The sequence below is a fragment of the Hyperolius riggenbachi genome, chromosome 7 (assembly GCF_040937935.1).
Source record: "Hyperolius riggenbachi isolate aHypRig1 chromosome 7, aHypRig1.pri, whole genome shotgun sequence".
Classification (NCBI taxonomy): domain Eukaryota; kingdom Metazoa; phylum Chordata; class Amphibia; order Anura; family Hyperoliidae; genus Hyperolius; species Hyperolius riggenbachi.
In genome coordinates this window covers 243,440,419-243,467,528 of record NC_090652.1, presented here as the reverse complement: position 1 = coordinate 243,467,528, position 27,110 = coordinate 243,440,419, and the positions used below count along the sequence as shown (strand labels likewise).

General features: G+C 45.5%; 1 protein-coding gene across 2 annotated transcripts in view; it reads left to right on the top strand.

Annotated features, from left to right (window-relative positions):
- The first annotated feature begins 2,168 nt into the window (after positions 1 to 2,168).
- Positions 2,169 to 27,110, top strand: part of OSBPL6 (oxysterol binding protein like 6) — a 334,312-nt gene continuing 309,370 nt past the window's right edge. For both annotated transcript variants that reach the window (XM_068245435.1, XM_068245434.1), the window contains exon 1: positions 2,169 to 2,408. The gene's annotated coding sequence lies outside the window, so the exon portion shown is untranslated. The remainder of the gene's footprint in view (positions 2,409 to 27,110) is intronic.

The following is a 27,110-nucleotide window of genomic DNA, read 5'->3' as shown; positions in this document are numbered from 1 at the left end:
CGGGCCCAAGTCTTTGCTTTTGCACTTTGAGAAAATTGATCCCGGTAGCAGTTTGGACATGTACACACTGTTCAACTTCCTATCAGATTGAATCGTGTGTACCCAGCATGAAAGGAAAACTAAAGACAAATAAAGAAAAGATTTTAACTTTACTGTGCCCAAAAAAAGAGATGTCCTCCTGATTCCCTCCAGCTAGCAGCGGTGACCCCCGCAAAGCTGGCCTGTTGCCATCAGTTATTGGCTACTGTGCATGCATTATAGGGACACCTATACACCTGGCTACCTATTCTGGGGACATCTATACACCGGGCTACCTATTCTGGGGACATCTAGACACCTGGCTACCTATACTGGGGACACCTATACACCTGGCTACCTATACTGGGGACACCTATACACCTGGCTACCTATACTGGGGACACCTATACACCTGGCTATTTTAGGGACACCTATAGATCTGGCTACCTATTCTGGGGACACCTATACACCTTGCTACCTATTCTGGGGACACCTATAGATCTGGATACCTATTCTAAGGACACCTATAGACCTGGCTACCTATTCTAAGGACACCTATATAACTAGCTACCTATGCTAGGAACACCTATAGACCTGGTTACTTCCACTGGGGATACCTATAGACTTGGTTACCTATACTGGGGGCACCTATTTTTGGGGGAACTGCTGCCAGATTAACTGTATTTTTGGGGAACCGCTGCTGCCAGATTAAGTGTATTTTGGGGAACCGTTGCCAGTTTGTTTGTATGCTGGGGAACCGCAGTTTGGAACCACTGCCAGATTGTGTATGTTGGGGGAACCGCTGCTTTCAGATTAAACGTATTTTGGGGAACCGCTGCCAAATTATGTGTATGTTTGGGGAACTGCTGCTACCAGATTATGTCTATTTTGGGGGAACCACTGCCATGTCTGTATTTTGTAGGAACCTCTTCCAGATTATGCATATTTTTGGTGAAATGCTGTCAGATTATTACATGTATTTTGCGGGTAAACACTATCGCAGAGCTCAACCTTCCCCGCAGACCTGCACTGCTAAGGTCATGTATATTTGGCCCCACCCATGACCACGCCCACATTCTGTTGCATGACCACGCCCATTTTTCCCGCGCAGGGATTTTTCTCAGTAAAAAATATCCTCTGTCAGTAATTTTTTTATATCTTTGTTAGTAAAAAATAATGTGAAAGGTGGGCAACACTGGTACGGGGCCCCATAATCTTGGCCGGGAGCCCCATTAGTTGTCAGTCCACCCCTGGACATGACAGAATGTATTATATACAAAAATACATTTATTCATTATTCCAATTAGAATGGACCAAAATGTACAATTTTATGTGTGAACCAAGCTGAAGTTCACATCTAAAATTGCTAAATGCTAGCGATTTGCGTTAGCGTTTCAGCGGGTGATTTTTCTGCGATTTAACGCGGAAAAAAAATCACTGGACACATTAGCGTTTTGAGAGCGATCGCAACTAGCAGTTCTATACAAGTTAATCGCGATCGCTCCAGAATTGCCGGCAAACTGCTGCAGGTAACGCATTTGCGCTTAGAGATAATTGCAAAATGCCTGTGATCACGGCATCGTGAACACTGCCATAGGCTAGAAAAGGACTAGCAGTTTTAAAAACCGCTATCGGTTTGCGGTTAGCGGGAATCGCACGATTCCCGATTAGGTGTGAACGAGCCCAAAAGAACCCTGAAAATATATTACAGAAACTCTTGTACCTTGCGACTAATTACTTATTAGTGGGAGCAAGGTGGGAGTTTCTCACGGCAGCAGTACTCCAAACAGTATACACAGCACAGGTTACCAAGGTTGCAGAGAAAACCAATTTCAGCTTTATTTTCTGGTTGCAGATTGAAATAATAATCTGCTTTAGCACAAAAAAAAGGCTTTTGTAGCAGTGATTTTTTTTATATAACGAAATGAATAATTCCCTATACGCCAGACACTGAGTTCCTGCACATTGTGAGCTGATGACAGAGGACTCCACTACTGTAGTCCCAGCTCTGGTGATGATGAGGCTGTATTAGCCAGATCCGTGTTGGCTCCACTCTCCAGCTCTTCCTCCCCGCTCTGCTGTCCCTATAGGATTGCACATGCCTCCTCTCACTGCAGGGAGGGGCAATCGGTTACCCGGCTAGAGAACTGCGGAGAGAGAGAGAGGGGCACCAGCTAAGGAGAGGAGACTGGCAGCAGCAGACAGGGAAGGTTATATTCCGGCTGGTGCAGCGCAGCAGGAGGTGCATGCATTGCCTGGCGACGTACAATAGGAAGCAGCGATCGCCCTTCATGCTACAATGCGAGGCTGCCTTGCTGCAGGTGACAGACCGCGGGCTGGCTGGCTGCTGCTGCTGCTATAGGATTCTTCCACTGCTGCATCATCTGCTGGTAAGTGCATCAGCTACAGAGCCCCGTCCTAATGCATGACCACATACTGCTGCTATCACTGCAGAGAAGAAGGGCAAACAGTGCTGGATAGCGCTGCTTTGTATGGGGCTTGCAGATCATTGAGCATTATAAAGTGTGTTGGGACTGCAGTCTGGCTCCCCATACATGGCAGTCCTGTTAGTCCCAGGCTCCAGTGGGTGATCAGAAAGGAAAGTTGTATATTCAGCAGTTTGTGTCATTGGATCAGAGGGAGGGTAATGATAAAGTTTCCTCAGCAGGTAGGTCACCTGGCATGTCAGTGGAAAGTCACTGACTGTGTGGGGCACTGCAGTCCCACAGTCACTGCACTCCGCTGCTTGACAGACCAATAATGATGGAATGAAAGGATCTGACCAAATCCTCTTTGGCTGTGGACTTGCTGGGATAGCTCTGATCCTACAGAGGTGATGTCATTGGTGTTCCCCAAAGCTGCAAAGTAAGCGTGGTGCTGCTGATGACATCATGCACCGGACTGCATTCCAATCACTGGTATGTAGGCACAGCCACATGAGCTGTCATCCTGGTGCCCCTGCTATATGCTAAAGGAAACCTGATGTGAGGAAACTCACTTTAGGTTAGATACTTGCCTATGTGGAGACAAGGCTTTGGATGCCATATAATTTTTTTGGTTCTTGGTCCACCCTGTCATTCCAGCCAGAACCAGATCATCCACAAGGCAAACCTAGGCAGTTGCCTAGGGCCTGGAGAAAGTGTATTGGCCTAGTGAATGATATGCTAGGTCCCCCCCCCCCCTCATACTAAAAAGGCCAGATTACTACCATCAGCAGTGTGTAAAAACTGCTATCTTGCTCAGGGCCCCATTTCATCTTAATCGGTTTTTGGTTTTAATGTCAGCCCCCCGTTGAAGTTATCCAGCGGCTGTTTCTTTGGTTCTTCTTAAGTAGCCTTCTGGTATATTTGCGTTCCTGAGTGCCGGGGCTCGCACATGCCCAGTATGGATGGACTCGTGGGATTACACAGGGATGTGAGTACTTCTGAGGGGTGCAGAAGAGGCCTAGCAGGTGGAGTAACTTCAATGGGGGATGGTGCTAGTATGATGGGATGGACCAATGACTGGAAATGCGCTGTGGTATTCAGAGCCTTCCCTCTACATTGGCAAATATCTAACCTGAACTGAGTTTCCTCACTTCGGGTTCACTTCAGTGATACTGTATCTGTGTTTTTTGTGTCTTTTTATTCCTGTTTTCCTCTTCCTCAAATACGGACCAAGGACTGGTAATGCTATATAAGTGTGTGTGTAAAATATATATATATCAGTGATGGGCTTCTGAGTAGCTTCTTACTCGAACCTACACGGAAGCGAAAAGTTAATTTCAGCACCTGAGGGGGCAGGGGATTGAGGGTTGACTTACCCATGCTGCCATCTGCTTAAATGAGATTCAATTGCGTTCCAAGTTGCGGCACGTCACTACCATGCTTCCTCCTTCAACCCGCAAGGAGAAAGCGTGGTGGTGACGTTTACTTACCCGGGGCTTTCTCCAGCCCCTGGCACAGAACTACTGCACCTGCGCAGAACACTCCAGCCCATGGGCAAGTGATTGAAACTGCGCTCGCGCAGGCGCAGTAGAAGACGACTTCACGAGGTCAGCCTCTGCATAGGCTTGGACCCCAGGCCAGCGGCTGGGAATGGAGCTGCGCTGAGGGAAATATTGTCTATAAGGGGCTGGAGGAAGCACCGGGTAAGTAGAACTTGCCTAGCGTAAAATTGGATGACATTGCCTCTAAAGAGGCTTCCCTTGTTTTCCCGTTCAGCCCCGTTCCTGCGCTGGGGCCCCTGAACTCTTCAGAATCATAACAAGTGATGCGCCTTGTGCAGGTACACTTAACGCTCGGACTTCGGGAGAAATAGTCGAGCTCGATTGGTCCACTCTACTGCGCAGGCAACTCGTGTCTGTGCAGTGGAGCGGACCCTATCCTGCTTTTTCCACCAGAGGCCGAGCGTTAAACTGCTACTGTGCCTGCTCGAGGTGCATCATTGAAGAGTTCGGAGGTCCCAGCGCAGGAACGGGGCTGAACTTTGGAAGGACGAGGGAAGCCTCTTTGGAATCCAGAGGCTTCCCTCTCCCGAGGTAAGTACCTCTTAGGGGCACTTTTTTCTCTTTAAAGGGGCATTTAAGTCAAACAAAAAAAATGAGTTTTACTCACCTAGGGCTTCCAATAGCCCCCTGCAGCTGTCCGGTGCCCTCGCCGTCTCCCTCCGATCCTCCTGGCCCCACCGGCAGCCACTTCCTGTTTTGGTGACAGGAGCTGACAGGCTGGGGACGCGAGTGATTCTTCGCGTTCCTGGCCACAATAGCGCCATCTATGCTACTATAGCATACATCATATACCATATAGCAGCATAGAGGGTGCTAATGTGTCTGGGAACGCGAAGAATCACTCGTGTCCCCAGCCTGTCAGCTCCTGTCACCGAAACAGGAAGTGGCTGCCGGCGGGGACAGGAGGATCGGAGGGAGACGGCGAGGGCACCGGACAGCTGCAGGGGGCTATTGGAAGCCCCAGATGAGTAAAACTCATTTTTTTTGTTTGACTTAAGTGTCCCTTTAAATATATTCTTCATTTACACTGTATACCTTGACCCCAGTTAGAGAACAGCAGCAGCTGAATTACTGAACTGCTTACAACTTTAAAGCAAGTCTGCCACTTTCTCAGCAGAGACAAGAAAGACCTGCTATATTCTTTGACCTATATATACTATAGTCATGCTTTTTGTTTCAGTATTAGCAGCCGAGGCCAGGATACAGTATTTCTCCATCAAATCTTTTTCAGAAACTGGTAAATTAATTAGCTTTGCTTTATGAGGTAAAAAGCCTGACTATACTTGTCATGGTGATTCAGCAGGCTTTTATTCTGAACATTGGGCATCTTGTATCTTGGCATGCGATTATTATGCAGCCTCACTATTTTCTCTCATGTTGGTCCCATGTGACCTCTTGTGTACTATAGCCAGTGCTTACCAGTATCACTCTCCCATGCCTAAAACTAAATGTGAGGTAAGGATGGGCAAAACACTGAATGTTAGGTACTTTTCTTGCTCCACAGGAAGTAGACCCGGTAGGTTTAGATTGTGCATGAAAAGTTCCTAAAGTGCTGAGCCTGGTACACCCTTCCAATTTTGATTGACCAATGACTGACCAATTTTACTACTTCAATGTAGTATGAGAGCTTACCTACACAATGGCCTCAATTCACTAAGCTTTATCAAACACTATCAAACATTTGATAATTTACCTCATGGGTAAAATCTAATTTTGAATTCACTAAGGTGTTATAGATTTATTGAACATTTTATCTATAAAACATTCGATAAATATATAGCACCTTAGTGAATTCAAAATTAGATTTTACCCATGAGGTAAATTATCAAACGTTTGATAAAGTGTTTGATAAAGCTTAGTGAATTGAGGTACATATGTTCATAGTATTCAAAATCTGTAGGCCCTCATGCTACATGGAAGTGATAAAATTGGCCAAAGGTTGGCCAGTTAAAATTGGATGTGTAAATCAGGCCTTAGACTCTAGAACTAGATCTTTGCAGAGGGCGAATCAGTTTTTAAAACAAATAATAAAATACCCGGCATGTGTAATCAGCCATGGTATCAATCATTAGCCTTTTGAATCTGATTAGTTTTGTTCCAAAGTTCCAAAATTACTGCCTTATTGAATGCCATTTCACATCTTTACCATAAATCTTTATGAAACGCGACCAATTGCCTGTCCCAACCACCATGACCTTCATTCTTTACTTCCCAAATGTTTGAAGGTAACCATACACTGAATCTGATCCTTTACTTAAATTTTTTTATCATTTTGTTGGCAATGCTAATTAATCCAGTATTCTCCACTATCTGTTAACTGTAACCTATTCCTAAACTTCTGTAAAGCCAAATACACTCCCCCAAATCCTAAGTGATATTCTACTTTGAGTGAAAATTCTGGTTATGAAAATGTCCACACAGGCCTCTTTCACACCGAGGGGGTGAGGTGCTGAATTCACCACCTGTCAGCAGTTTCCGTGCATCATCCAGGTGCTTGCTAGAGCCCTGCATGATCATTGGAGAGGCAGCCCTGTCATGGAGTCACATCAAAATGTGGCCGTGGTTCTGCCTGTGCTGTAGCCATATGTAAGGCATTGTCTGTGTAGGTCTGGCTGGGAAAATATGCACTTAGGATGAAATTTCTCTTTGACCTTCACTGACCTTTCGAAACCCTGATGCTAGCGAACCTTGCACATTGGGGTGCATGCTCCAACCCCCCTCCAATGTGCCAAGGCAAATCCACTGCTACACCTCTCATCCCCCTTAACCACTTGACCCACCCTTTACCCCCCCTTAAGGACCAGCGCTGTTTTTAGTGATCTGTGCTGGGTGGGCTCTGCAGCCCCCAGCACAGATCAGGGTGCAGGCAGAGCGACCAGATCGCCCCCCTTCCCCCCCCCCCCCCCCCATGGGGATGATGTGCAGGGGGGGTCTGTTTGCTCCTGGCTGCCTGAGGTTTGAGGGGGGGGCACCTCAAAGCCCACTCCGCAGCGAAATCCCCCCTCCCTCTCCTACCTGTCATCCCCGGTGATCTGGGCTGCACAGGACACTATCCGTCCTGTGCAGCCAGTGACAGGACGTCCCCTGTCACATGGCGGCGATCCCCGGCCGCTGATTGGCCGGGGATCGCCGATCTGCCTTACGGCGCTGCTGCGCAGCAGCGCCGTACAATGTAAACAAAGGAGACATATGTCTCCTACGTTTACATTTAGTCTGCGAGCAGCAATCAGCGGCTCACAGGCTATTCACGGAGACCTGCTCCGTGATCTGACAGGAAACGGCCGCTCGCGCGAGCGGCCTTTCCTGATTAATTAGGGAGGCACCTGGCGACGCAGATCTGCGTCGCTGGTCCTCCAGCTACCACTTTGCCGCCGCACGGTATGAGTGTGCGGTCGGCAAGTGGTTAAAGTAGTACTGTAGGGGAAAAAAAAAAAAGAGTTGAACTTACCTGGGGCTTCTAATGTTCCCCCGCAGACGTCCTGTACCCGTGCAGCCACTCACCGATGCTCCGATCCCCGACTCCAGTTTACTTCTGGAATTTGTGACTGTAAAGTCGGAAAACCACTGCCCCTGCGTGGCCCCACCCTCGCTCCCGTTGACACCACTAGGATTGTATTGCGCAGGCCCAGTACGGTCTGTGCCTGCGCAGTACGCTCCTGGGGACATCAGTGGGAGCAAGGACACGGCAGCGCAGGCGCAGTGGTTTTCCGATTTTAAAATCAAAAATTCCAGAAGTGAACCGGAGGCGGAGCCGGAGCATCGGTGAGTGGCTGCGTGGGCACAGAACGTCTGGGGGACCATTAGAAGCCCCGGGTAAGTTAAAAAAAATTTTTTTCCCTACCCCCCTACAATACTCCTTTAGCATGCTGCCGGTAAGCAAATCATGTGACTTCCCCTTGAGCTACAGCCACCAGCTATTTTGCCTCACAGAAGGGCAGGTTCACACGGACTCTTTTGCTGTCTTCAGCCTTCTGGCCCAGCCACTTTCAGCCTCCTGTGTACAGATTTCTGGAAAGGCCACAAAGGCCCGAGCCTTGTATCGCAAGAGGGTACCTGGACATGAAAATGGGGTTTCTACATATGAAAGAGGAGGCTGAAAATGGGGAGCAACACATGAAAAAGGGAAACTGATGCTTAAGGAGGTGTTCATAAAAAGACAGGGGCTGCTGTATGTGGAAGAGGGGGCTGCACATGGAATGGGAGGGGCTTTGTTGCACAAGAAGGGGGGGGGGCACAACATACTTGGCCTAGGGCAGGGGTAGGCAACCCGCGGCCTTTTTCACGTTTGCTGCGGCTCCGGTAGTGTGTGTCAGTGGCTGCGGCGCGCGTGTGACGTGTGCTGCTGCTGGCCGGCAGCCTATCAGAGAGGCCGCCGGACCGGTGCAGTGCAGGGCTTCGGGCGGCAATTTTCCCGTAGCCCTGCAGTGTAATGCAGGCAGGACGTGACGTCGGGAAGGAAGAGGATCGTGGGAGTTGCGCGCCACAAGGAGGTCGGGACAGGAGGAGATCATGACAGGAGGTCTTCTGACTAGGTGAGTAAATGGGTTTTTCTTTTCATATCTGCTGAAGGATTGTGCATATTGGGTCAGATCTGCTAACAATTTGTGCATAGTGGGGTCATATCTGATCCTGTATATAGCATTAAGGTAAGAAACAATATATGCAGTGTTAGATTTGTTTTATAATGGTTTTGCGGCTCCCAGCTTTTTTAATCTTTTCGGAAACGGGTCCAAGTGGCTCTTTATGTCTTAAAGGTTGCAGACCCCTGGCCTAGGGGCACAAAAAATATAAATCTGTACGAGAGGACTTCTAAAGCACTGACTTCTAGCCACACAGTGTTTAACCACATTATCCACCACTGCAGTATATCTATGTTATCTGTGACTTCATTTAAGCCACGAGTCTGTGCAGGATTGGGCTTGCTCCTGTGCACATTTCTGGCACTATCTGATGCAGCACTAATTGGTGAACGGGAATATATGTTTCCTGAGCTAATGAGATTGATTTTTACCATTAAAAATACTTTTATTTTCTCAGTTTATAGTGAAAAATACACTCTGTAGCATTATTCAGAATCAAATGTCTTCACCATAAATAAGTAAGGTTTGTGATAAGCGGTAAGAATAGTCAAACAAAATTTGTTTTTTATCTACAATAGCGCTTTTTATTTTTAAACTGGAAATGGTAAAACTGAGAAATAATGTGTTTTTTTTCTATTTTTTTTCCTTGTTTTCCCATTAAAATTCATAGAAAATAAAATTGTTTGAAGGGAAAAAATGGCAAACAATGAAAGCCTAGTTTGTCTTGAAGAAAACAATATATATTTCATTTCTGTTTCATAAGTAGGGATAAAGTTATTTCTGATTTGATTTCTTTTGTCAAGACTGTGTTGCGTTTTGATGCAACGTTAAAGTCGCAAGGCACAATAACAACGCAACGCGGCCAAAAAGTCGCAACGCAGCGTTACAACCGCATACAGCATGTACAGTAGAAAATACAGGCAATGAAGAGTATGTCGCCAAGTGTTACTGAGCATGTGCAAACAGTCTAACGCAGCTAAAAACGTGTATAACGCATAGAATGCAGCACTTTCATTTAACGTGCAGCGTTAGACACCAACACAACGTCTGCACTGTGAACAGGCCATTGATTTTTCATTGCTGTGAGTTATTCTGCGTTACATGTTGTTTTAACGTGCCAGACTCCGTAACAAAAATTGCATCCTGTTTTTTTATCATCCTACAAGTTCCAAAAGCTATTATAATGTGTTCTGGCTTACTGCAGCACTTTGTACTATCACAGTCTCTGTAATAAATTAATGTATCTTTCTCCTGTCAGACTTGTCGGCCTGTGTCTGGAAGGCTGCCAAGTTCTTCAGTGTTGTGGTTCTGCTATGAACTCCCCCTTCCAGGCCCCTCTATGCACACTGCCTGTGTGTTATTTAGATTAGAGCAGCTTCTCTCTTATCTTTTACAAGCTGGATAAATCATCCTCTGAGCTGGCTGGGCTTTCACATACTGAAGAATTACAGACAAGGGCAAAGCTATTTGCAGGAAGAAACGAGCAGCCTGAAACTTCAGTGCATGAGAGATGCAGGGGGAAAGAAACACACAAATGATCTCTTGAGATTCAAAAGGAAGGCTGTATACAGCGTGCTTGTGTATGGATGTATTTTCTATGTGTGGACATACTGTACATCAACCTACTTCCTGTTTTGGTGTCCATTTTGTTTGTTTATAAACAAACTTTTTAAAACTGTTTTTAACTACTTTTAATGCGGCGGGGAGCGGCGAAATTGTGACAGAGGGTAATAGGAGATGTCCCCTAACGCACTGGTATGTTTACTTTTGTGCGATTTTTAACAATACAGATTCTCTTTAATGTCGCACTGTGAAAGAGCCCTAAGTGGGAAACAAGGTCTGGATGGGAAGTGGTTAAACAAGAATGAAATTACACTTGAAGCCACAGAAATGTTTAATTGGTACTTTGAAATCTAAACTGCTTTGTCTTTAGAAGCTGTTAGGAAAACAAAAACCAAAAACTTCTGGCATACGCTGTCCTTCAGCAATATTGTGAGCCTGTTCAGTTGCTATGCCACAAAAAGGAAGTTGTGAGATCTGCTTTTTAAAATATTTGCTACAACATTTAGTCTGCTGTCAAAGTAACCATTTGCAGGGCGGCCACCTACACATGACTCAGACTGAAACACAAGGGCACAGCCTATGTTCTCACTCCCTGTTATTTGGTGCCAGGCGGTTTATCCTGTAAATATTTGGTTCAGAGAGGGACTCGCGGTATGTTTTCCCTTACAAAGTGTGCCTTAAAGCAAACCCTTTAGTGCAGGCTAAATGTCACAGTTTCTGCATTTAACACATACCTGTACTTACCGTTAGTTCAACATGTTTTTACAGTCTTTTCTTTCCATTGCTTGTTTTTTGCTGTTTGTCCATTTATTTATTGTTTTAAGGAAATCTTGATGGTATTTTAAAGAGGAACCTTAAAAGGAACCTAAACTGAGAAGGATTTGGATTTTTCCTTCAAAAATAATACCAGTTGCCTGACTCTCCTGCTGATCCTGTGTCTCTAATACTTTTAGCCACACCCCCTGAACAAGCATGCAGATCTGGTGCTCTAACTGGAGTCAGACTGGATTAGCTGCATGCTTGTTTCAGGTGTGTGATTCAGCCACTACTGCAGCTAAAGAGACCAGCTGGACTGCCAGGAAACTGGTATTGTTTAAAAATAAACATCCATATCCCTCTCAGTTTAGGTTCCCTTTAACCAAGGATTGAACTTCATTCCAATCAGAAGCTGATACCCCGCTTTACTTTTTCTCAAATAGATCATCAGGGGGTCTGTATGGCTGATATTATCGTGATACTCCTCCTACAGTGTGATGTCATGACCATGGTCCTGACAGTTTGCTTTCTGTGAACCTTGTTGCATTGTGGGAAATAACAGCTGTTTCCAACTGCCAAACAAGCAGTATCTCCCTCTGTGCAAAGAACTCTCAGTAACGAACATTCCCTACAGATCACCTGGCAGAACTAAAGTTGTCACCACCAGTGATACATTTCAGAATGTAAATTGGGGTGAGGAAATATTTTACAATGTACAAACTCTGACTAAATGGTCTATAAATAAATATTGTAAACCATAAGCAATTTTATTCATTATGTTATTTTCACCACACTTCCTCTTTAAGCACTTTGTTCAAAACAGAGATAATTCACATCACGTTTGTCTGCTATGCTTTGCAGTCACCCCAACCTTCCTATGGAAACAGCTGAATGTCAGTTTCATATCAGTTTTCTATTTGTTCCGGGAAACCAGAACTGAAGTTTTTAAATTAAGAAGGCCTACGTTTAGGATTATTTTATTCTGTAAAGGGCAAACACTATGCAAATTTGTTTTTGTGACACCCACGCTAACCTAGAAATAAAAAACACAGATATAAATAGATAAATACTAGTTCTACTTACATAACAGATGTGTTGTACTGTCCATGTTACGATTCTTGTGAATTTTATAAAAGAAAAACAGAGAATCCTATTCTAGACAATTTCTATCTTGGTTACCTTTGAATGATCCTGACATCATTTCCTCCATCGCTATTTTTTTCTCCTCTTGCTAATTGTGTATCATTACCCACCCTCCTCTCAGAGTCTTCAGACACTCCCACTGAGATCTATACTAGGAAGTGCACTGTCTTATGTCATTAGAAGGAGGGGGAAATAAAGGGAAGAGGAGGAATATATTATAAATAAAAAGACCCCCCCCCCCCTCCCAGCATGCAACTGGTTTGTCAGCCGATGGCAATGGCAATTAAAGGGCCAGTGCTCCTAAGGTATGTGATAACTCCAAACCATAACAGCAGAAAAAGTTTTGAATGCAGGATTAGGATCTTTATCACTTAATACACTCAGACCAGTTGCTGTTGAAATTTGATTTTTATGGTGACAATCCTGCTTTAAAGTGTCCCTGAGGGGAATGTCAGGGGAAATGTCAAATACTTACCTAAGAAGAGGTCTCTGTATCCTGTAGAGGCTTCCTGCACCATCATCTACCATTCCAAGTGCGGACCCCCAAAGGAACCTAACAAGTTCTTATTGGTTTCCAAGTTTGCGACTGCACTCCTCTCCAAGCACGAGGGCAGCCGTACAGTGCGCCTGCACAGTAAACCGGAGCCAAGTGCACGCGAGCAGCTCCGTGCTACTGCACAGGCACGCTTGTGCATGAAGAGGATCATATCATAATGTGAAGGAGGGTCCTGGGCAGAGTTCTGGAGTACGGTGCGGGAAAGTATTCGATTTTTGACCTGAGGTTCACATTGGGATCTTTTTAATACATTGAAAATGGAAACCTGCATGATGCGAGGGGATAGAAAAAGTAGAAGGTTGCCCGATTTTAATTTTCTTTTTTATTATTTTATTTTTTTAATGAGGACTTGCATGCAAACGGAACATGAACACATGCAAAAAAAAAACCCTGCTGTTACCAAGCAGGCTTTTGACTTTAATAACTAGCACAAACTAATTTAGTATCTTACAATGCAGTTTTCTTTTTTATTCTTCTCCTTTCCCTTTTTTCTCCTGTGATTGTATTTGCATTTTTTTCCCCTCTGGATGCTAGGAACGTGGAAGAAATGCAGCATGCAGGACATTTGAATTGCAGTGGCGTTAAAGATTTTATGCAACTTTTTTTTTTATTATTACTTTGAGGCTTCTTGCACACCAAGACGTTGTGTTAGGTGGCACGTTAAGGTCGCATAACGTGCACCTAACACAACGTATGGTGCTGCAAAAGCCGACGGTAGAGTGAGCCGCGTTAGGCTGCTCGATGCCCATAATATCTCCCAGAGTGGCGCTGATTGGCCAGCGGGACCACGTGATGCGGAGCGAGACACTCCGCATCACGTGGTCCCGCCGGCCAATCAGCTGCCGCCAGTGCAGTGAATATTAAGTAGCCATGTGCGCGGCTACTGTAGCTGGCTCTCCCCGCCTCCTCCGCCCCCCACTGCGCATGTGCAAACAGTCTAACGCGGCTATAGCCGCTCCAACGCCGTAGCATGCTGCACTTTGCACAGAACGTGCAGCGTTACATGTAACGCAACGTGGGCTGTGTGAACAGCCCACTTGTGTTACATTGCTGTGCGTTGGGGGAGCGTTACAGGCGCACTAACGTGCGCCTGTAACGTCTTGGTGTGCAAGCAGCCTGAAGATGTCCTTGCAATATGCATGCGATCGAAAATTATTGTCCAGAGGCTTCCAGTCTCCGCCTTGACACCACCGCTATTGGCCAGGACGGCCGTGCATGTGCAGTGGTATAGACCCACTTGTGGACGAGCGGTTTCGGCTCAATGCGCAGATACGGCCATTCTCGTAAGGGTGCAGTATGCCGCACTTGTTCATGAAGGGGAGCGCGGCAATGAGAACATATCCACCTAGCCCTTGATATGTTGCGAGGGTCTATGTGTGGCAATGGCGAGGCCAAGGAGGAGATGGAAGCCTCAGCCCTCTACCTAGCAAAGTACCTAACTTTTATCTTTGGGCGACTACAGGTTTACATTAAGTGTAATGCCATCCCAGAAAACATTATCAGTACAGTTCTCTATATATTCCAAGTATTTTATAGCCTAATTCCAGGAAAATAATTTAAAGCGACTTAAGCAGCATTTTTTTGTTGTTGTTGTAATCAAATGAATCTCCCTCTAAGGTAGGGCCGCAAGGGTGTGGACCGTTGGGGGTGAGCATCATTATTTGCCTATGGTGTTCTTCTCCTCTGGCCCATGACCTGTACAGGACTCGCCGTCTTCTTTCCCCGATCGGCAGCGTCTGTTTTAAAAAAATAAATGTTGTATTGTTTTTCATTTTTTGTATGAAAACTTGTAGTTCCTAGCTGCCTTTCACAGGAAATTGTACAAAACATTTCAGGCACATGCTAGGCAGTGATGATGGGCACAGGAAGTGCCAAAATGTGTGTTCTGTTCTGTATTCAGCGACATGTCCGATCTCCCGTTCGATCGTTTCGCCACTCGATTTGTGATAGAAATGAATGGAAAAAGATAAGAAAAACTAGCGGAAGATAAGAGAATCGACTGTAGAATCGAGCGCCGGAAAGATCGGACGGGAGAATCGAGCTGCAGAAACGAACCATGTATACTCAGCATTAGTGAAGGATTGTTCTTTTGTCACCCTGGCATGTGCTGAGATGTACTAGGATCTGTGTAGAGCAGTAGATTTGTGCTCTTTGTATCTATTTTGTATCTAGATGGATAGCTCAGCTGAGATTTTGTTGTTGTGAAGAATGGTATTTAAAGTGAAAGTCCACTGTTCGCTGAAAATTGCTACAAACTTGTGTTCAGGCTTCACGCAACATTTTGTAATTTAATTTTATCAAAAAGTATCTTTCAATTTGCAGCCAGCAGTGAATTTCCAGAACTGTCTGAAACTAGAACTGTTCTTCTTTGCCAGTCTGGAATCAATACCCTCCTGAATCAATACCTTCTGTGCCTGCACGGAATTGGAGCTCGTTACTCATTTTCCACATCCGGACTAATTCATGGACTGGCCGCTAACTTAGACACACCCATGGTCTCTGTTAGGCTACTTTCACACTGGTGGCAGTGCATTGCATCAGACAGTATAATCTGACAGTAACAGGCCCCATCGTACGTCAACCTGTACCTGGTGGAGTGGGAGTGAGATGTTTTCTCTCATGAGGGTCTCTCTATGTACCTGTGCCACATTTTGGTATGCCCCAGGTACATAGATGGCATCCTTGTTCTCTGGTCTAGTGGCCAACAAGCTTTTGGATGAATTTGTTGGGTCTCTTAATCCGAGAAGAATCCGAGGTGGGACTTAAGAATGTTAGTAGGGCACAGAGGCTGGTTGTGCATACTATCACCAGCCTCTGTTACTGTACAGCACTCCCCCAGGCCCCCCCTGCGCTGTGCTGTCCCCTATGATAAAAACCGCAGTGCTAGCCACATGCTGGTTGTCGCTAGCATGCTGTTTACCTATGTGCTGCCATTCAGCGCTGCTCCCCCACCTGCGTTCCTTCCCTCCAATCAGCGGGAGGAGAGTGGTGCTATAGAAGAGGCGGAGGAGCAGCGCTGAATGGCAACACATAGGTAAACAGCGTGCTAGCAACAACCTGCATGTCGCTAGTATGGCGGTTTTTATTATGGGGGACAGCAGAGCACAGGGGGGGGGGGCCTGGGGGAGCGCTGTACAGTAACAGAGGCTGGTGATAGTATGCACAACCAGCCTCTGTGCCTTACTGATTCTTAAATCCCACCTCGGGTTCTCTTTAAAGGAGCCCAAATTAAAAAAAAAAGAAAGTTCTGTACCTGAATGATTTTTGAAGGCACGGAGGACGCCATCCACGCCCTCCGTGCAGTTCCGCTGGGATCCCGCTGCATCATCCCGACCCCACAGCCCAGGTCGGGCTCTCCTGCCTCCTCAAAAATGGCCGCCGAAGGTTGCCGCGGCTGCGCAGTCCGCACAGATGCGAGAGCGGCTGAGCAGCTCTAGGCCCCGCCCCCCGATCCACGCTACAGGAGAAAGCCTGTAGCGTCGATTGGGAAGGGAGGCCCTAGAGCTGCGCAGCTGCAGTTTCCGTTTCTGCTAACTTGTGACAAAAAAAAATCTGCCACGCCATGGACTCACTATGCCCCTCTCTGAATACTTTGGGGTGTCTACTTTCCAAAATGGAGTCATTTGTGGGGTGTGTTTACTATCCTAGCATTTTGTAAGCACCCCTGTAAAGCCTAAAGGTGCTCATAGGACTTTGGGCCCCTTAGCGCACCTAGGCTGCAAAAAAGTGTCACTCATGTGATATCGCCGTACTCAGGAGAAATAGTATAATGTGTTTTGGGGTGTATTTTTACACATACCCATGCTGGGTGGGAGAAATATCTCTGTAAATGAGATTTTTTTTGATACACACAATTGTCCATTTACAGAGAGATTTCTCCCACCCAGCATGTGTATTTGTAAAAATACACCCCAAAACACATTATACTACTTCTCCTGAGTACGGCGATACCACATGTGTGACACTTTTTTGCAGCCTAGGTGCGCTAACGGGCCCAAAGTCCTATGAGTACCTTTAGGATTTTACAGGTTATTTTGAGGCATTTGGTTTTCTAGACTACTCCTCACGGTTTACGGCCCCTAAAATGCCAGGGCAGTATTGGAACCCCACAAGTGACCCCATTTTAGAAAGCAGACACCCCAAGCTATTGGGTTAGGAGTATGGTGAGTTCATAGAAGATTTTATTTGTTGTCACAATTTAGCGGAAATTGATTTTTATTGTGTTTTTTTTTTTTTTTTTTTCACAAAGTGACATTTTCCACTAACTTGTGACAAAAAAAATAAAATCTTCTATGAACTCGCCATACACCCAACGGAATACCTTGGGGTATCTTCTTTCTAAAATTGGGTCACTTGTAGGGTTCCTATACTGCCCTGGCATTTTAGGGGCCCTAAACTGTAAGGAGTAGTCTAGAAACCAAATGCCTCAAAATGACTGTTTAGGGGTATAAGCATCTGCAAATTTAGATGACAGGTTGTATTGGCACTGAAGTGCAGGAAGCGCAGGATGTTCTCAAATCGTGACCTGGACATGGCATGTGATGTATTGGGTGCGTAGACCAATAAGACCGCAATACATTATTTTTGACTAGACCCATGTTAAGGAGAAGGCCCTAAAAAATGTTACGTTCGGAAACTTGGAGTGGTTTCCACCGAAAAGGCTGGGCATGGTAGCTTCTTGGATTGGCGGTTGCGTACTGTGTGGCAATATAAGTCGTAGAAACCAGCAGTGATCAGGAAAAAAAATTCTGTCACTGCGGTGGGGCGGGTGAGGGTTTGGCCGAGTGATCGGGAGCCCACACGGGGCAGATTAGGGCCTGATCTGATGGATAGGAGTGCTAGGGGTGACAGGAGGAGATTGATGGGTGTCTCGGGGTGATTAGAGGGGAGAATAGATGCAATCAATGCACTGGGGAGGTGATCGTAAGGGGGTTTGAGGGGGACCTGAGGGTTTGACCGAGTGATCAGGAGCCCACACGGGGCAAATTAGGGCCTGATCTGATGGGTAGGTGTGCTAGGGGGTGACAGGAGGTGATTGATGGGTGTCTCAAGGTGTGATTAGAGGGGGGAATAGATGCAAGCAATGCACTGGGGAGGTGATCAGAGGGGTCTAAGGGTGTGGGCGGGTAATTGGGTACCCGCAAGGGGCAGATTGGGGTCTGATCTGATGGGTAGCAGTGACAGGTGATTGATGGGTGATCAGTGGGTGATTGGAGGGGAGAACAGATGTAAATAATGCACTGGGGGGGTGATCAGGGGGGGTCTGAGGGTGATCTGCGGGTGTGGGTGGGTGATTGGGTGCCCGCAAGGGGCAGATTAGGGTCTGATCTGATGGGTAGCAGTGACAGGTGGTGACAGGGGGTGATTGATGGGTGATTAGAGGGGAGAACAGATGGAGGTAATCAGGGGGGGTCTGAGGGCAATCTGAGGGTGTGGGTGGGTGTTTGGGTGCCCGCAAGGGGCAGATTAGGGTCTGATCTGATGGGTAGCAGTGACAGGGGTTGACGGGGTGATTGATGGGTGATCAGGGTGTGATTAGAGGGGAGAATAGATGCAAGCAATGCACTGGCGAGGTGATCGGGGGGGGGGGGGTGTCAGAGGGCGATCTGAGGGTGTGGGCGGGTAATTGTGGGCCCGCAAGGGGCAGATGAGGGTCTGATCTGATGGGTAGTGGTGACAGGGGGTGATGGGTGATCAGTGGATGATTAGTGGGGAAAACAGATGTAAACAATGCACTTGGGAGGTGATCTGAGGGCGGGCCTGCGGCGATCTGAGGGTGTTGGCAGGTGATCAGGTTCCCGCAAGGTGCAGGTTAGGGTCTGATCTGATGGGTGGCGGTGACAGTGGGTGATTAACAGGGGAGATTAGATGTATACAGTACACGGGGGGGGGGGGGGGTCTGGGGAGGATCTGAGGGTGTGGGGGTGATCAGGAGCCCCCAGGGGGCAGTTTATGACCTAATCTAAAATATAGCGTTGACAGATGGGTAATTAGGGGGTGATTGGGTGCAAACAGTGGTCTGAGGGGGCGATCGGGGGGGGGCTGAGAGGGTGCTGTGGGCGATCAGGGGACCGGGGGGGGGGGCAGAATCAGTGTGTGTGTTTACTAGGGTGGCTGCCTCCTGCCCTGGTGGTCACTTGATCACTGGGACCACCAGGGCAGAAGGCAGCCTGTATAATACATTTTGTATACATTACAAAGTGTATTATACACTTTACATGCGGCAGATCGGGGGTTAACAACCCGCTGGCACTTCTAAATGGCCGGCGGGTTGACGTTGGGGGGGGGTGCCTAATGCCAGGCCGATCGGCGTTACGCGGTCCTGGGGGTACCACTTTGCCGACGCCCATAGGCAGTGGGCGGTCGGCAAGTGGTTAATAATCCCTATTAATATTGATCATAATTTACGATTTACTTCCCAGATGGATGTTACCTGTATCTCTTTTCTTGATCTTAAGATTATGATGACTGTCTGGGCAATTTATCTACCACTCTGTTTCGTAAGGAAACTGCTATGAATTTGTTATTGAGGCGGACAGCTTTCATCCATCTCATACAATCTGAGGTGTCCCTACTGGACAATATTTGCGTATACGATGCAATTGTTCAGACGACTTGACTTTTTTAGAGAGGAAGCCACAAAGAGAAAAAGACAAACATCTGAGGAGGGCCTACCAACATGCCTACCAATCACATTGGCTCACAGTGATCACAGGATCAGGAGCCAATGAAATCGGCTCCTGACCAGTGACCAACTCACAGAGCTCTGCTGTCATAGCAACGGCACAAGGAGTGGGCTTAAACGGCAGCGTGAATGGCAAGAACAAAGGGTCCATGCGGCAAGCTGTTGGTGAGCCCCGTTTTTTTTATCCCAGCAGTAAGGCCAGAGACTATTACTCAAGTGGTAAAACAGCGATTAGAATCTGTACCGATCTATCCTTGGGTGTATGCTGGTGAATGTGTGTTTCTTTTATCTTTCATTATAAGGGTTAATAATTCAGGGCTTCTAATAACAATCTATCTGTAGTCTGACTGTAGCGTAAAAACTCTGCGTGGCTTAGAAAAACACATCTGGGTGCCAAGGCTGGTTCACATGGGCGTCTGCTGAGCTTTTGCTTGGCATTGCGTTCAAACGCCAGCGTTTAAAAGCTAGCTTTTGAAGGCTTTTGCGAAGCGTTCAAGGCTAGCAGTTCTGGTCTCTGCTATTGTTTCCTGGCGTTTACCGCCTCTGAAAGCAGCATGTTGCTTTCGAGACTAGACGCAACGCTGGGATCTACCGCCAGGCTTTCATCAAAGCCTGCAAAAGCCAGCTCTAAACGCTCCCATTCACTTGCATGGGATGGCAGTAGATCCCAAAAAACGCTGCGTCTGAAACGCCACGTTAAACGCCACAAAAACGCCCGTCTGAACCAGCCCTTAGACTTGCTCTCTGCTATATACAGACAACTGCTTTTTTTTTACAGTGTTCCTATTTAGAAGTCAGAGCTGCTGCCAATCACTTGAATACTCCAGGTTTTGTAAAGTTGTAACAGAGATCCTGCTCTGTGCAGTCAATTACTCATGCAGGAAAATGTTAATTTCTAGGCAGTATGTACTGCAGAAAGTATGGATTCTATGATTAAAAAATGGTGTAATCTGAGCATTCAGTTAGCTTCGGGAAATAATTTCTTGCCAAAAATGTAAAGCTTCTTTTAAGACCTTTTTTTCCACTCTGTTCTGATCTGATTTTTTAGAAAGCATGCGTGTGGCCTGATTGTGCACCGCCTGCTGGAACATTGCTATGCGATTCAGTTTTTCCTCAAACGCTGCTTTTGCTGTATTTTTTTTTTCTGTGCTTGCGCTTGGGTTAAGTCAATTGGAGCGTAAAAAAAAATACCTAACGCGGTACTGTGTGATTTTGTTTGGACTTTTCCATGTTTAGTTTATTTTGCTAGCAAAACAAATAGAAAAAAAAAAGAATCACATGGAAAGGCACAGAAAAAAGCAAGTTAAAATCATCAAAATCTGATTGCATTGTGATTTGCAGGTAAAAGGGGCCTTAAATATTACATTGTGCAAATACTTGTACAGCAAGTTAATTGAAATGGTATTTCATTCTTAAAGAACAGCTGAAGTTAGAGGATCATGGAGGCTGACTTATTTATTTTCTTTTAAGGTTCATACATACCTACCAACTGTGTCCAACTATCTGCCAAACTTGTCTGTTAAGCCCCATACAACTTTTGTTGCGAAACAAGTTGAAACAGCTAAAAAAAAGTATTTTGCTATTGTTCAAACAACTGATTAGACTGATAAGAAGTCAATCAAACAGTTGGATTGACTTCTTATGAGTCTTATCAGCTTTTTGAACAATAGCAACATTTTTTTAGTTGTTTCACAACAAAAGCTGTTTGACTCTTGTGCTGCATAAAAGACCGCTGTTGAGTGTGTGTGTGGCCCAGTGCACACCAAAACCCGCTAGCAGATCCGCAAAACGCTAGAGGTTTTTGAAGCAGATTTTCAGAGCGATTCCAGGCATGTTTAGAGAGGTTTTCTAAACATGCCTAGCGTTTTCTGGAGCGTTTTTGTGTAGCAGATCACAAATATTGTTACAGTAAAGCTGTTACTGAACAGCTACTGTAACAAAAATGCCTGGAAAACCGCTCTGATCTAGCGTTTTTCCGAGCGGTTTGCGCTTTTCCTATACTTTACATTTAGGCAGAAACGCTTCTGAAAACTGCAAAACTGCTGCAGGACCCATGTTTGTGGTTTGCTAAAAATCAGCCCATTGAGATACATAAGCCAAGCGTTTTCACAGGTGGGAACGGTTTGCGAAACGCTTCAAAAGCCGCTCGGTGTGCACCAGGCCTAAATGGGGCTTAACAGACAAGTTTGGCAGATAGTTAGTAGGTGTGTATGAACAAAACAATAAACAATGCAAATTCCCTGGCTGTCCTGCTTATCCTCTGCCTCTAATACTTTTAGCCATGAACCAACATGCAGATCTGACTGATTTCTGTCTGGATTAGTTGCAAGCTTGTTTCAGGTGTGTGGTTCCAACAGTACTGCAGCCAAAGACCAGCAGGACTGCCAGGCAACTGGTATTGTTTAAATGGGAATGCAGTAAATATGGCATCCACCATATGCTTCTTACTTCAGGTGCACTTTAATTCAGGGTCTGTCCATACTAAGGTCTTTATGAGGGCGGCTAAGGATTTCTTTTCACTCAGTAGTTGAGTTAGTAAACTAGGATTGATACTCAAGAGCCCTTCACAGGCTGTTGTGTGACATTTTCAGGGAATATGTAATATATCAGTCTCTTGACCTCTTCCTAGTAGTCTGCTAGATTCCCTCTTGTGGCTCAGATTAATGTCTCTACTGGTGAACTTGGCGCTTAGGCCTGCACTGGTGCTGCGCTGCTCCACAATTCCTGTCACATCTAGTCTTCATGCAGTATACACTTCACTAGCACTTTAAGTAGGTTTGTTAATAACATGGAGTATCAGGGGGTCACAGGATTTCTTCATCTACATTATTCTACAGAGGATAAGGATAGGATGTGTTGGCACAAAAGGCTGTAACAGCACTGTTGTGAGCAATAACCATGCAGTAAATACATGGCAAAAAAAAAATGCAAAGAAACTCCAGGGTCTGTTCCAGAGGATGGGCAGCGGCTGTGCTCACACAGAATTGGTGCCCAACATGATTGTAATCCACTAGAACAGTGTTCCTCAACATTTTATTGGCATGTACCCCTTTTAAAACCCTGTACTCACCAAGTACCCCCTAGCATAGTAAATATATCACAAGTACCCCTTCAAAAATATATATTTAATTGTATTACATGATAATTGGTGCTAAACAAATTCCGAGCATTTACTATTGCTTTTATTTAGCTAAAACACTAATTAGGTGTTGTTTAAATAAGATTTATAATTTTCCAAAACTCTAAATTTGTTATTTGTGGTTAAGTATATGAAGCCCAAGTACCCCCTGGTACCATTAGAAGTACCCCCTGGGGTACGCGTACCACACATTGAGAACCTAGGCACTAGAAGATGCCAATCCATCTGTATGGAGCTGACGCCACTGAAAAGCAATTAAAGATTATTATTAATTTATATAGCACCATCATATTCCACTGAGCTGTACAGAGTAAAAAACAAACAAATAATGGGTACATAAAAATTCAGAAGTGGTAGACAATAGAATATGGTATAACCACACTTTTATATAGTGGTTAACAAATGTACAGCAGCTTACAAACACAAAAGGGACAGAACCCTGCCCTTGCAAGCTTACATTTTAACCACTTGAGGACCTAGCCTTTACCCCCCCCTTAAGGACCAGCGCTGTTTTTTCAGATCTGTGCTGAGTGGGCTCTACAGCCCCCAGCACAGATCAAGTGACAGGCAGAGCGACCAGATCGCCCCCCTTTTTTCCCCACTAGGGGGATGATGTGCTGGGGGGGTCTGATCGCTCCTGCATGCTGTGGGTGGCAGAGGGGGGGCACCTCAAAGCCCCCTCCACCGCAAGATTCCCCCTTTCCCTCTCCTCCCTCCCTGCCCGAGAGATCGGAGCCTGCACAGGAACGGATCTGTCCTGTGCAGCCTCTAACAGGCTCCCCGCTGTCATGTGACAGCGATCCCTGGCCGCTGATTGGCCGGGGATCGCTGATCTACTACAACGCTGCTACTGTAGCAGCGTTGTAAAAATGTAAACAAAGCGGATTATTTCCGCTTGTGTTTACATTTAGCCTGCGAGCCGCGATCGGCGGCCCGCAGGCTATTCACGGAGCCCCCCGCCGTGAAATGACAGGAAACAGCCGCTCGCGCGAGCTTCCTGATTAATTAGCCTGCAGCCGGCGACGCAGATCTGCGTCGCTGGTCCTGCAGCTGCCACTTTGCTGACACGCGTTATGAGTGCGCGGTCGGCAAGTGGTTAAACCACACCTGAAGCGAAAGTAAATTGATTGAATGAAATAAACGTAATAAATTGTATGTGTAGTACTCTAAGAAATAGAACATTAGTAGCAAAGAAAAAAGTCTCATATTGTTTTCTAGTACAGGAAGAGTTTAAAAAAAAGTCAGTTGTTATCTATGCAAAAGCGCTTTTCTGAGCTATTCGACCCACTGGATCCAATACAGTCCTGTTTTTCTGTAGCTAGACACTTACCTTAGTGGAGGAAGCCTCTAGATCACAGTTCCCCAGAAAGCCTCTAGATCACAGTTGCAGAAAACCACAAACATTCACAGGTGAGGCAATTAGTGTCTCAGCAGAGCTGATTAACTGCCTCTGTGGATTTCCACAAAACATGCACTGTCGGTGGGCCTTGAGGACAGTGTTGGGGAACACTGCTCTAGATAGTCTAGACTAGAGTAGTGTTTCTCAAACCTGTCCTTGTGACTCCCCTACATTGCATGTTTTGCAGTCAACCTCACCAATGCAAAGGTGGGGTAATTAGTGTCTCAGCTAAGTGGATTCCCTGTAGCTGAGGCACTAATTACTCCACCGGTGCATAGGTGAGGTTGCCTGCAAAACGTGCAACGTAGGGGAGTCACAAGGACAGGTTTGAGAATCACTGGTCTAGAGGCACCTCTCTGCTCCTCTACTATGACCCTCTGAAAATATTTTACATTAATGTCTTATATTGTGCTCCAGCCCACGCTCCCCTCTGTGTACAAGTGCAGCCGTACTGCACAGGCGCGAAGTACGGCCTTTGCAGGGATGCATGACCGCGTCAGGAAAGAGGGTCCTGGCTGGTGGTGGAAGGGTCATGGATTGGGGAAGCCTCTGGAGCATTCAGAGGCTTGCCTCTACTGCTGTAGGTGTCTTACTTTTTTTTTTTTTTTTTTCCTTAAGGTTTCCTGTAAAGCAGGGATGTCAAACTGGTCCTATGAGGGCCGAGGTCCTCACACATTTGTGACACAGCTCAATTAATTGATGGGTCTGAATCAGAAAAGGTGTGGTCCGTCAGGTAGAACACATTCCTCTCTTTCTCTGTCCGTCCTAAACACTGGTATGGATCTGGCCTTCCAGGACTGGAGTTTGACACATGTGATATAGAGGCTGATACAAGAGATGGGAATTTATTGCAAGTACCGGTTTTTGACACTTTTACGTTAAAGGACACCTTTGAAATGTATCACTGGTGGTGGCATCTGTACTGCTGGCAAGCTGAATAACTGCAGAATGTTTGTTGTATTTAGTTAGTTGGGGTTGAAAAAAGACATCTGTCAATTAAGTTCAACCAGAAAATATGGTACAACACTAGCTTGCACCCTTACATATGCCAGTTAACATAGAGGAAGACGAAAACACTTTACAAGCCTGGTCTCGCTGGGAGTAGAAGGCTGCATTACTAAAGTGCCTAGGCTAAACCTCGCTGGGTGGGCATGGTTATGTACCAATATACAACAATATATTCCTGTAGAAGGTGTTTCTGATGCTGAAACCAAAATTAACGTACAATTGGGTATAATTCCCTTGTTTTCAGATTTGTGGTTTTGGTACTGGTGCTAAGTTATTCTATAGTGTGTGTACCCAGTGGAGTATCTGATGGTGAGGTGTCTTTGCCCAAATCTTGTATGTCACCAATGACCTACAATTTTACATAGGATCTGTGATGGTGCTAAATTAACAGATGCACTAATGAACTTCTCTGCTTCCAAGCTGCCCTGTTCTTTTGACTGTACAGTATATATGTGTGCTAAGGATGGTCAATGAGATGCAAATAATTGCTAATTCATTCAGCATTATGCAAATTTTGTATGCAAATATATGCTGCTTGAAAATGAACCAATCAAATTGTGCTAAGATAAAATTTGATTGGTCCATTTTTAAGCTGCATGAATTTGCATACTGAATTTACATAATCCTGCATCAACTCGTAATTATTTGCATCTCACTGACCATCCCTAATGTGTGTCTTCTATCTGAAATGAAAGAAGGAACCATTAGCCTTCTAGAGCAGCAGAGCAAATATCTTATGTCAGCTATTGTAGAACAAGTACAGAAGATTGGTCCATTCATTCATTCATTCAGAGGGGGTATGGGGGCGGTGTCTGAAGGTAATCATTAAGGATTATAGGAGAGGGGGTGTCTTTCCTTAAAGGCCTCATTTGTTACATTTGCTTCCTCAGTATTACACCTGTAATCCTTTGCTGAACACTCCAACGATCAGTAATGATTTCCTTTTGTTTTAAATTCAGATTGGAAATTTCTTGACAGACCAAATGTATATATGACCTTAGAATTGGAGCTAGCAATACTCATTCATTATTCATGATTTTTTTCCCCCATGAAGCTTCTGTTAATATATTCAATAGCATTTCTGTACATTTTAAAATAGACTGGAGCTAACTGTTTTTTTTAGTTCCCATCTCTGGGCTTTGCACTGTCAAATTCTCAACCGGCTTTAATAAGAAGTCTTCAGGTGTTTCCCAAGCAAAACGACCTTGAGGCACATACCAGTATCAATTATTTAATAGCAATATTATACAAATCTGGAATGTGTGATCAATAATTTATTGAACCCGGTGTCTCACTGCTAGAATTCATAGCTGTGGTGATCCAACTGTAAGGTGGAACTCACATCTGAGGACTCTTGTCCAAGCCAGTAAGGCTTCCCCCTCTCCTGCCAGCAGCATTCAAATTTTGTATTGGTTCTTTAAGCTTAAAGGGGATCATTACTGAATATAACTTAATGAATACATTTGCTTATTTTACCAATATTCTTTTATAAAAATATTTAAGCAGTGTTTGCCCTCTGTAAAATTTTACTTCGTCCTGATTTGATATTCTTAAATGAATCAGATAGGCTGACATCTTTACTGCTGGTAAGGTGAATCACTGGAGAAGTGAACAGGAACAGCACATGACTTGCCAGACTGAAACAGGAAAAAAGGGCGCAGGAGCCCTTACGGCAAAAAGAAATCCAAGCAGGTCTGCACACTCCAGGAATCAAATTCCAGACTTTTATTCAGCCCATGTGACACAATTCCATTCCATTACACCAACGAATCGTTTCGGGGCCCTGTACATACAAACATCGTGATCAACTGTATGCAACACAGACATCTATCCATGGTACTAATGCTATTACTCCACATACCTGTAAGTGGAAACATTTTTTAGCATTGCTCCGGGTGGAGGAGCCAATAGCGGCGGATCGACGCAATGGTGGGCGGGGATTTGTCATGTAGGGCTCGGTGAGTTGTTCTCACCTGAGCCTGTCACGTACACCCACCCTGCGGGAGTGCACCATGGGAAAGGCGGGAGTTCCGCCCTGGGTGCATCACTGTGGCCATCAGCGCTAATTTTTCAAAGTTCACAGGAATGGAGCAATGCTAAAAAAATGTTTCCACTTACAGGTATGTGGAGTAATAGCATTAGTACCATGGATAGATGTCTGTGTTGCATACAGTTGATCACGATGTTTGTATGGTTACAATTGACAGTGTGTTTATATATGCAAATTAAGCCTTTTCAAACTTGATGGGGGGAGGGGTATGTGATCACATTACTA